The sequence below is a fragment of the Stenella coeruleoalba genome, assembly GCF_951394435.1.
Source record: "Stenella coeruleoalba genome assembly, chromosome: 17".
Classification (NCBI taxonomy): domain Eukaryota; kingdom Metazoa; phylum Chordata; class Mammalia; order Artiodactyla; family Delphinidae; genus Stenella; species Stenella coeruleoalba.
Genome location: NC_137163.1, coordinates 2,168,429 through 2,180,371, shown reverse-complemented (window position 1 = coordinate 2,180,371; position 11,943 = coordinate 2,168,429).

The window sequence follows — 11,943 nt, the reverse complement described above, 5'->3', positions numbered from 1 at the left end:
CCCGTAGCGGTGCCTCTTGCAGCCAGCCCGGGGCTGCGGCTCCACCATCAGGAGTGAGTTACGGCGCAGCCCAGTGCGTGCTCTAATTACCAAATGTCCTGCGTGATTAACTAGGAAATTAATAGGCCGAGCATTCCTTCTCCACCTGCGAGCATCTCAGAGGCCCATAAACATGCCGGAAGCCAAATGCCACTGCGAAGCGTCTCTCCCTCCCCCCTCCATCCATCAGCTCCTGGCGATTTACGGTCTTTTCCAGAGCCTCTTCTCCGTGCCAGGACCTCATTCCGGGAGCTGGAACTGGGTCTCAGTGCCCATCCTGCTGTCACCGTCACTGCCCACCCGTAGGTTGGACAGGATCAGGTTCTGCACCCCCCACCCCCCTCCACTGGGTGAGTCAGTCACCTCCTTGCCTCTGCTTCCCCTCTTGCCCAATGGAGGTGACACTGCCTGGCATGAGCCTGTCCTCAAGGTCAGACTGGACGACGCCCTGATGGATGCTATCCCTTCCTCCCTCCCCACCTCCGCCCTGCCCACTGGAGGGGTTGCTGACCTGGCGACTTGCGTCTGAGGTTTTGCCCCGTGTCCCGTCGGGGGATCAGGAGGCTTGCAGCCACGTCTCCTTGTCCTGCACGCCCCGGTGGCGGGTCCAGGCAGCAGCGGCTCTCCACCCTCTCTCCCCTCCTGCTCCCCTGCAGGAGTGAGCGGGCAGCACATCGCTGGCTTTGTCCGGGGCTCAGCTGCCTCACACTCGGGCTGGGGGACCCTGTGGGCTGACCTGAGTCCCTTTCCCTGTCCAGCTCTCACCCCAGCCGGGGCAGGTCTTTCTCGCTCCCATCAATGTGCAGTTTCTGTTCCCTTTGGCTTCGGTTCCTGCGTGGGCTTCTCTGGGAGGAACAGAGATGAGGAGGGTAAGGGCAGGATTCGGGCAGCCACTGCTCTCTGAGCAGAAGCCCGGCAGGGCTGGGCGGCAGACATGGGGGATCAGCCACTAGCCCTGGGCTTGCGCTCTGAAGGGGGTAAGCGGAGGCAGACGAGGGCACCGTTCAGGCCTCTGGGTTCCGTGTACCCCCGAGATGGGTGACGGCTGTGATGCAGACCCCTCCGACCCAGGGCCCACCCAGCATGCCTGTTTCCTCCTCCCTTGCTCCTTCTTGGGCGCACAAAGGGCAGGACAGCGCCGTGGGCAGAGCCGGTTCCCGACCGCCACCAACCTGGGCTGCAGTCTGGCGCCACCACTCACTCCCTGGGTGACCCTGGGGGCTGTGGGATCCCGGGGCCTCTGTTCATTCATGGCAGTGTGGGTGACGGTGCCACCTCTCCCAGGAGGGTTGGTTGGGAGCGTTGGAGGGGAAGCCAGTTCTGAAGGTCCTGGGGGCACAGCCCTGGGGAAGCCGGCGGGGGATGGAAGCCTCTGGGGGCGGGGAGAAGCTTGGGTAGTGAGCAGCCGGCCCAGAGGCAAGAGCACAGGATGGAGTCGCTGGAAGGTGGAGTTATTCACCAAACATGTCGCATTAGCGGCCATTTGGCCCATTTTTGAAGTCATTTGCTCTTGGGCCCACTTTTGAGCATTTCAAGGATTTTTAGCTCATTTGTCCTCTGGAATTAAATTTCCAGCCCATGGGGCTCATTCCAGCCATTAGTCAGGGACACATGGGCAGGGAGGGGGCAGCATTGGCAGAGGCCAGGTTCAGGGGGACCTGGCAAGGCAGGGGACCCTGAGAGGGGGCTGGGGGGGTGATGGGAGTGCAAAGGAGACCCCCTCCTCCACGAAGGCCAGCGGCAGGTGGACTCAGCCTCACCTCGACCTGCTCAGGAGCTGAATTCCCTTGGGATTAGCGTTAAGTATATTTTAAAAATTTCAGGGCTCAGAATAGTGAGAATTAAGTAGAACTTAATATTCATCGACCTCGGGTGAGGGAAGATTTCCTAAGTTTAGAACTAATACAAGGAATCCGGAGAGAAAATATGGACAGATTTGGCTGCATAAAAATGAAAATCTTCTGCATGTCAAAATTAAACCACCAAATAAAAAGGCAAAAAAAAATATGGCCTGGGAAATATATTTGCAGCAAATATGACAGAGGCTTAACTTCTCTATTAAATAAAGAGCTTATAAGAATATCTGCAAAAACATAGAAATTCATATAATGTGAAGTTCAGATTTTTTTTTCTTTTAAGAAAGAAGGGGCCGTTTAAGTAATAGGGAACAACATACGAAAAGCTAACGCACGGAGGAAAAGCTGTGTGCGAGCACCATGATGTTGGGAATGCTTTTCAGGGAGTGGTATGATTTTTATATTTATTTTTTCTTTCTGTTTTCCTAGATTTTTCAAAAAAGTTTTTTAAGGAGTATGTTTTACCTTAAAAAAGTGTTTTGAATCCATGCATATAGTTGCTCTATTATTGCTATTTATTTATTTTTAAACATTGTTATTGAAGTATAGTTGATTTACAACGTTGTGTTAATTTCTGCTGTATAGCAAAGCGATTGTTATACATACATACATATATATATATATTCCTTTCCATTATGGTTTATCATAGGATATTGAATACAGTTCCCTGTGCTACACAGTAGGACTTTGTTTATCCATTCTATATATAATAGTTTGCATCTGCTAATCCCAAACTCCCAATATTATTATTATTATTTTTTTGCGGTACGCGGGCATCTCACTATTGTGGCCTCTCCCACTGCGGAGCACAGGCTCCGGATGCGCAGGCTCAGCGGCCATGGCTCACGGGCCTAGCCGCTCTGCGGCATGTGGGATCTTCCCGGACCGGGGCACAAACCCGTGTCCCCTGCATCGGCAGGTGGACTCTCAACCACTGCGCCACCAGGGAAGCCCCTTATTATTATTTTTGTTATTGGGAGTAGCAGCAATACTCGCTGTTTATTAAGCAGCTGCTAGTATGAGATGTGTAATTGCTACGTGAAGCATTTTTCACCCATCATCTCATTTAATCCACACAACACCCTTGGGAAGCAGTTATTATTATCACCACTTTAAAGATATGAAAACTGAGGCTCAGAGGGGTTAAGGCCTCTAGCCAGGGTAGGACAGCTAAGTGGGAGATCTGGGTCTGAACAGGAGACTCGTACCCCGGTTGCCCCGGGTTGGCTAAGTGATGGCCGGGATAGGAGCAGAGAGGGCCCCTCTGAGGCACTGCTGGCCCCTCAGCGCTGTGCTAAGAGTGAAACCCACAGCTTGTGCAGATGGACCGAAGGAACCGTTGTCACCCAGGAAGGGCAGTGCATCCCAGCCTCGCCTGTCTCACTCCCTTCCCAGCAAAATAGAAACCAATCCAGGCAACGCCGGGAGCTGAGACAACTCGGGAGGAGGCGTGTGTTTGCAGTTTCACATGTGCCCAAAGTGCCTATTAGAAATATGAAAACAAGGCCGACGTATTCTTAGACTAATTGACTAAGAATCCTTGAACTTGACACAACTTGGGGAAAAATAAAGAGAAACGATGCAAAAATGCTCAGAAGCAGCTCGACTCCTCTTACTGGGACGGCGCGTGCTCCGTTTGGCGATTCCCATTACGTCTGTGCTGAGAAGGAGAAGGTGCTCTGAGACGCATTGTCTGAGACAGTCCTTGAAAGCCTCCAAAATGAGAACAAACCAGGGGATAAAAGCCCCACACAGAAAGGCCAGTGTGGACACAGATGGGCTGTGCCACCCACCCTACATGCTACCCCGGGCTCAGAGATGAAGACAGCTTGGCCCTGGGGTAGTGTGAGCCCCTGGTTGGCACAATGGAGGCCTTCCTGGAGGAGGTGCTTGTGTTGCTGAGCCCGCAGGAGGGCTGCAGGTCCTGAGAGGCTGAGACACAGGGAGGGTTGAGAAGACTTGGCCAGTGGCTTATTGGGCAGCGTTCAGGATCTCCGTGGGGAAGCCGTGCAGGCAAGCAGACCCTGAGGGCTGGGAGTGGTCGCTCTGCCAGGGCCCACGGCCTCTAGGAGATTGGAAGGTGGTCAAAGGTCTCTGAATGGTGCTTTGGAAATCCCAGCATCTTTGGGGAGCTAAAAGGAAAGATACGGTGATCAAGGGGGGTAGTGAGGTGGCCACTAGTGGAGAAAAGAAACTCTGACTTCCCCATCTTCTAGAACACTCCTCCAAGGAAGCTACTGTCTGCATTTTACACATGAAAAAACTAAGGGTCAAAGAGACTACAGAGCCAGAGCCCCACAGCCTTCCTGGCTCTCGGCCCTGTGGCCTGAGGCGTGGCTCTTTGCCTGCCCCAAGGCCACGTTCCACCACACCCTCCAGGTCAGATGCCAAAGGAGGGGCACCCTCGTGGGGCTCAGGCCTCCTCAGGGCTCCTCCTGGCTGGTCCTGTTTGCTCAGGCAATTGTGCCTGAGCCCCCTGGCCGCAGGGCCACGTCTGACTCAGCCTGATGTCCGAGGCCCCAGCCCAGCATCTGTGTGCAGCAGGCACTCCACAAATGCTCTCTGGGTGAACCACGAAATCCAGAGAACAAGCACATTTCAGCGGGGGGAGGTCCAGACGAAGTGAAGGCAGGCTGTAGTCACATGTTCCAAAAGTGTCCGTTCAACTCAATTCCCCTCATTTGCCTTCAAGTCTTCCCCACCCTCCTCTCAGTTTAACCCCAGATCTCCGATCCAACTGCTTTCAATTTTCACCTTGACTCAATTCAAATCAAATTGGGTCAATTTCCTTTCAATTCCATTCTGTTGGGTTCCTTCTCTTTAATTCCATTTCCTTTCTTCGAATCAGTGAAATTCAATTCCCTCAATTCATTTCGGTTGGCATCAGTCCAGTCTGGGGACTTTAACCCAATCCTGGCCAATAATTCAACTGCAGGCAATTTTCCAATTGGACCCAAGATGACTCAGCTCTCAGGCCCCCCACCTGGTCCCTAGGTGTCCTCCGCCGTGTGAATCATCTCAATTCCTTCCTCCATGTGTCTTTGAGCATCTGAGCCCTGCAGGGCTCTGTCCTCTCTGATGTGAGGATGACAAATAGGTTCCCTTCTGGAGAATGATCTGGAAAGAAGTAACGTGTGCACAACCGCTTGGTTTGGGGGAAGCTGCCTCCAGTTTGTCACTTCCTGTTCTCCTCAGGACACCCCGGAGAGAAGGTGTCAGTGTTATCATGGTCATGGGCCCTGTTGGAGGGCTGAGGAAATGAAGGCACACAGAGCTGAAGTGATAACTCCGTGTCCACAGCCTGACAGCGTAAGGGCTCAGGCCTTGAACCTGGGCCATCTGACAGCAAAGCTCTCACTTGACATTTACTTGAGAAAATAATACCAATTTAGTCAATGAATTTGTTCAACAATGCTAAGTGATTACCATGTGCTAATTATTGTTTCAGGCAGTGGGGATGTGGTGGTGAGGGCGGCAGACATGTCCTAGCCCCATGCCCCTGTGGCCCAGGGTGGGAGGTGGAAGGTCATGTGAGCAATGTGTGGGTGTCCCTGGCTTGGGTGGGGGGTGGGGAAGGTCAGGAGAAGATGCCAGGGATTGGTGGCATCATGTCCGTACCTAGTAAGCACTGGATAGGTACGGCTGAATGAGGCGGTAACTGAGTCATGACCTTCCTTGGCTATCAAGGGATGACCCTTACCTGGTATCAGTCCTTGCTTGAGCCTGGAGCACCACACTCCTGCCCACAGGTCAACAGAGTGGCCAGGGCCCTCACCCTTCAGTCACGGACTTTGTACCAAGTAGCTTCCTTTCTTCAGTTCACACCGCAGTGTCTTCACCTGCTTCTTGTTGTACCTGCGTCTCAGCCACTCTTGGTACCTAATGTCAGCCCAGCCACAGCAACTTCACCCACCACAGGCTGACCCTTTAGGCCTTCTGGGTTCACCGACTTCAGCTGCTCTGGGTAAACCCCTAGCCAGTCTCATAGTCTCTCATGTTTTTGTCTTCCTGGATGACTTTTGGTCCTCCAAAGGCCATATTAGGCATATGTGCAAAGAGGTTATTCTAAGAGGTGAAAACAAGGGCTTGGAGGTCAAGAAGTATAAACAGAAATGAAGTTAGTGCAATAGAAAACAGGGGATTGAAGGAGTTGGAGAAAGTTGGGAGTCATCTAATTTTCCTGTGGGAGGTGCACAGTCAGGGCAGAATTAACAGGATTTTCTGTGACCTTCACATTAATTTTTCCACCCATGCAGTGTTTGTTTAGTTTTCTCTCTGTTCTGGGTACTGTTTCTGCACCCCTCCCAGCCACGTGGAGGAACGGGCACTTCAGCACCTGGCCTCTGTGGACAGCACCCCCAACCACCGAGGTATCCTTTCTACCCCTCCCTCCACGTCACCCAAGGAACCCATTTATCCGACGGTGAATCTGGTCAAAGGCGCTGCTGAAGGACCAACAACTTGTCCCCCCCCCCCCCAGGAAGGGTGTGATTCTTCAGAGACAGGCAGAACCGGATTCAAACCCACGTCTTAGCGTCGCCACGACTTTGACCCCCAGCTCCCTACCTGTCACCCCGGGTGGCCATGAGGGGTCGATGGGGTCGCGTTTGTCAGGTGCTTGACGAAGAGCAGGGCTTCTACAGCTGTTCGCTTCTTCCCCCGAAGTAGCACGTTTCAACTCTCCAGGGGATTCCTAGTGCCTGAGCCAGATGGTTGCGGGGCAGACATCTTGGCGAGCTGGTGTGGAAGGCTGTCTTTAGCCAAGCCCCACGCCGAGCCTCACCTGGGTGTGGAGAGGAGAAGCAGATCTGTTTTGACATCTCCCAGGTCTTTTCTGGGAGAGAAGGGATACAACAGCTCCTCAGTCCCTAAGGGTTTTGTGCGTTTAATGGTGAGTTCTACAAGGGCAATGCTCGACTCAGGGAATGGAGAATTAAAGGTGAGATTCCAGCTGTGTGCAAGACACCGGGGGAGACTGGCTGGAAGTCACCTTGTTCAGTGGCTGCCTGCCCATCCCCGATCAGGCTGGGCTCTTGTGAGAGCAATCCCCACGCCTCGTGAGAGGCTAAGACAGAACCACGGGTGGAGAGAAACAAGTGTCTGCCTGGAACTCAGGAAGCCCTTGCACTGAGGCTGCTGTTGGATTATGGCACTGGTGGTACCTGGTGAAATCATATTAGACTCAAAATTCTATCTCATCCTTGCCCCAGCCCCTGGATGGGGGCCTTCTATCCTGTTCACTGCTTATTCCCCTTGGGCCAAAGGTCTGCAGTGTGGGGCTGCCACCTGTGCTTTCAATGTAATGAGTGGCACATGGGGCTGTAATTGCCACAGCCTGCATGATGCGTGACTCACCAGAAAATTGCATGAGGTGAGCTCTTCCCGGGAAGCCCTATCCCCAGAGAGCTGGTCCCCAGACCATGACGGAGGATGGCTTTTCCTCTAGGGAAGGCCAGGCCAGCAGGTAATGTCAGAGCAAACCATTCTGAAGAGAGGTCACACTCCAGGCTTCCCTGTTCTCCCGGGCCGGCACATCTGTTGGCCCTTTGGTGAGGCCGCCCAGCATCGTGGCTTGGCCTTTGCTCGCAGTGTACCAGTTTGCTGTGGCTGCATGCCTGCAGCCTCTGGGCCCTCCCACCTGTGGTTCTGTCCCACCTCTCTGAGCCTCAGGTTTTCCACCTGCAAAATGGAGAAGAGAGGATGACACCTCAAAAGTAACAGTGAGGAAGACACGAGCCAGCCCCTTACGATGCTGTGGGAAGCACCACTCAGGTGTAAGCTCCCTCATGGGGCCCGGGGGGCAGGCACAGGCCTGGGATCCGGGGCCACATCCCCCGAAGCACACCCAGGGGTGGCCAGTTAGGAGGCGTGTGAACCTCCCTCAGCTCCCGCCTCTCTGTCTGGCAAATGCAGGATGCGATGAGGTCGGCCTCTGACTGTCTCAGTGGAGTTTCTCTAGTTATGTAAACTGATAAGTACCCTGCTCGAAGTACACAGTGGATGCAGCACTTGAATCCCCCCGAGAACCAGCCCAGAGTGAGCTGGGCCGGGCAACGCACACACCATTCACCTACCTGGGATAACTCTGGAGGCCAAGCCCTTCCCCAGAAGAGGAGACCGAAGGTCAGGGAGGCCCCTTGGTGGCCCCACATGGCACAGCATGTCTGTGGTTTATCTGGGGTAAAACTTTGGTTGGTCTAATTCTTTAGCTTGTGCTTGGGCCCTTCTCTGGCGTCCCCCACTCCTTTCATGAACCCCTCGATGTCACAGCATGTCTCCCGTGAGGCCATCTGGATCTCAGAGAGAGCCAGATCTGGGCCAGAGAGGTGAGTCCACAAGACAGTTGTCACACAGCAAGCTGGGCAGAGGAAGGTGAGGCGCTGGTTCCGCTGCCGCTCCCACTGCCAGCTCTTCAGCCTGCCTTCACTCTGCTCTCTGGCGTCATCGGACCCTGCCTGCAGCCCACAGGCCCCCAGCCCACAGGGAGGCTCAGTGCCACCTCACGTGGCAGGTGGGGGGGGCGTGGAGTGTCCGCGGTGGGAGAGCCTGTCCCCATTGCTGGGCCACGTGTCGGTGTGTGTGAGAGTGACAGAGATAATTTCCCAAACACCATCTGAGCTGAGTGCATTTTGATGAGGGTGACGGTTTTTTAAATTTTAAATTAGAAACTGCATTTTTACCTCTGCCAAAATAAAGATGAGAAATCAGATAAATCTGGTTCAAAAAGGGCTGGAACCGGGGAAAATGTGTCTGACAGGCTCTCTGTTGAGCAAACAGACCTGGACGGCAATGTGTGTCTGGAGCTCGGTGCCCGGGACTCTGGGCTCCTGGGTCCTCTGCAGCCCCGGCCAGGCCGTCTGCAGAGCCGGGGCTGGTGGGGTGACACACACACACGGGCTGGGCTCCCAGGCAGAGGCCCCACGAGGCAGAGGGAGGGGCGGTGGCCTGCACACCCCGGGAACCTGTTCTGTCCTTTCTGGAACCTCTGTGTCGCACGCTGGCTGCAGTGCTGTCTCCGGGGGTTGGGGGGAGGGATGGGCTCAGCCCTGTCTGTGTCCCCCAGCATCTTCCAGAGACCCTTTTCATGCTGTCGCCTCCATTCTACTGTTGGGGAACCTGAGGCCCAGGGGCCTGGCTGGGAGCTGGAGCAGAGGACCGGCGGGCAAAGGCTCCCTTCCTGCGCAGGGTCAGTAAGGCAGGGTGCGCTGGCTGCGGGGCAGGCAGCAGGTGGTGGCCAGGCCCCGGGGGCAGTGGCTCTGACTTTCTGAGAAAGTTCTCGAGCTCCTTTCCCCACCAGCCCCGCCAGCCTGGCTGTGCCTCTTCGACCTCGCAGAACTTCCCCCGCCCTCTGCAGCATCCCGCTTGTCCTGGTGGCCGTTCCCCCTTCATCAGAGCCTGGCTCTGGCGGGACCCTCCTGGGAAAGGCTCACCCGCTGTTGCCCGTCACCCCCTGAACATACTTTAATTTGCATTGTCTGCTCCCCCTGCCAGCCGCTGTGTAGCGTCAGTTCCAAAACAGCAACACGACAGAAGACCCAGGAGCTGTGGTCCCCCGCTCCCCCAGAGTCCGGTCAGTGGAACCTGCGACCCTCAGCAACTCTTCTCCCTCCTCCGTGGGTGTTTATTCTCCGGGCTCTCCCCCAGCACCCCTCAGCCCCCCGGAGCCCTGTCCTGCCCTGCCCTGCCCTGCATCCCTTACCCATGAGCCCTGCCTCCAAGTCTCTGTCCCCACCTCCCCTGCGAGGCCCCCAGGCACCCGACAGCAGGACCCTCTCCTGGCTCATGTGAGCCTTCAGTTAACTGTCAGAGTCCAGGGAGCAAGTGTGGGTTGTGTCAGTGAAGGCCCTCGGTCCTCTGGAGAGCGGTGGTGCCGGGTTCGACCCCCTGTTTCCCTGTGCCCTCCATTCCCCGGGCATCCACAAACCAGAGTTCGTGAGGCCACACTGTCCCTGCGGGGGTTGAGCCCTGCGGCCCTGCTGTGCATGGGCCACCTAGCCTCCCTCCACACACCCATCCAAGTGGCCCTTCCCAGAGTGTCCATGGTCTTCCCTCCAGAACTCCGGGATCTTGGTCTGCCTTCAAGGCCATTGCCACGAGATTTATTTTTTAAAGTGAGATTTAAAAAAAACCCTGCTCAAGGCAGACCATGGAATACTACTCAAAATAAAAGGGAAGGAACTATTGGTTCACACAGAACCTTGGATGGATCTCAAGGGCATTATGCTGAGTGAAATAAAGAGCCGATCTCAAAGGTTACAAACTGTGATTCCATTTATATAACTTTTTCCAAGTGACACAATGATAGAAATGGAGAACAGACAAGCGACGGCCAGGGGTCGGGATGGGGTGGGGGAGGGGCAATGCTGAAGGGGCAGCGGGGCGCCTCGTGGGGACATGGCAGTGCTGTACCTCGACAGTGGTGGCTACACAGACGTGTACGTGTGATACGGTCCACAGAGCCATGCGTGGGTGTGCACACACACACACACGTACATGCACACACACACGCACATGCACACACACACGCACACGCACATACACAGACACACACATATACATACAGGCATACATGTGTCCACACGTACACACACACGCACGCAGCTCTACACACACTCATATATACGTGCACACACGTAAAGCACACACACACACATACATGCAGGCACACACGTGCAGACACACATGCACACAGACACACGCATTCCTGCCCACTCACACACACCTGCTCTCACACACAAATACATGGGTGTGAAAGCTGGCGAAACGGAACGAGTGCAGGTTGCTGTCGCAGCGTCAAGACCCCGATGGGATGTGCTGCAGTGGGGGCGTGAGGGGAGGGGACATGGGACCTTTCTAGATCATTTCTGCAATTTCCTCCTTCTATTTCAACCTAAATATTTGCCTGTTTTGTTTTTGGTTTTTTTTGTTTTGTTTTGTGGTACGCAGGCCTCTCACTGCTGTGGCCTCTCCCGTTGCAGAGCACAGGCTCCGGACGCGCAGGCTCAGCGGCCATGGCTCACGGGCCCAGCCGCTCCGCGGCATGCGGGATCTTCCCGGACCATGGCACGAACCCGCATCTCCTGCATCGGCAGGCGGACTCGGACTCTCAACCACTGCGCCACCAGGGAAGCCCTATTTTCCTGTTTTTAAGTGAGATTAAGAGGGGGCTAGGAGAGCCAGAAGGGGCGGGCGGGGCTGGGAGGGGGGCAGCTTGATGGGGAAGGAGGAGAGGGGAGCAGGGCTCGTGGGGAGCACCGACGAGCCACTGCCTCTCCCTCATTTACAGTGGGAGTGCATTCGCTTCCTAGGGCTGCCGTAATACATGACCACAGACTGGTGGGCTTAAAACAACAAGAATTTACTCTCTCAAGTTCTGGAGGCCAGAATCTGAAATCAAGGCGTCCCGGGGCCGTGCTCCCTCCAGAGGCTCTGGGGGAGCAGCCTTCCTGCTTCTTCTGCTCCGGGTGTGGCCAGCCTTCACTGACGCTCCACAGCTACAGCGGCACCACGCCGGTCTCTGTGCCACGCAGCCACCTTCCTTCTGTGTCTCTTCACATGGCCTTATTCTTGTGTGTCTCTCTGTCCCCTCTCTGGATCCCCTCTCTTCTTACAAGGAGACCAGACGTTGGATTTAGGGCCACCTTAATCCTGCATGACTCCATCTTAACGGCAATGACCCTGTTCCCAAGGAAGTTCATATTCTGAGGTACTAGGGGTTAGGATTTCAACATATCCTTTAGGGGGACACAGTGCAACTCACAGCAAGGGTCCTTCCCCAGGCCCCGTGGCTGGAGTGCGGTGGTCCAGGGCCGGAATCTCCTTTCTCCTCCTGCACTCGAGTCCTGACACGGCGGGGAGCCACACGCCAACAGCACGCACAGCACTGTTCTGGGTGCCGAGAGGCCCCCGAATTCTCTGCCCCCAGTGTTGACCCCCAGGCTCACAACATAGGTGTCTCCTGCACGCCTCTCCTTGAGGTGCTCAGCCTGGGCTCCTGCAGGGTCCCTTCTGCCTGCTCAGCCCTGGGTCTGGGCTCTCCCCTCCCCCC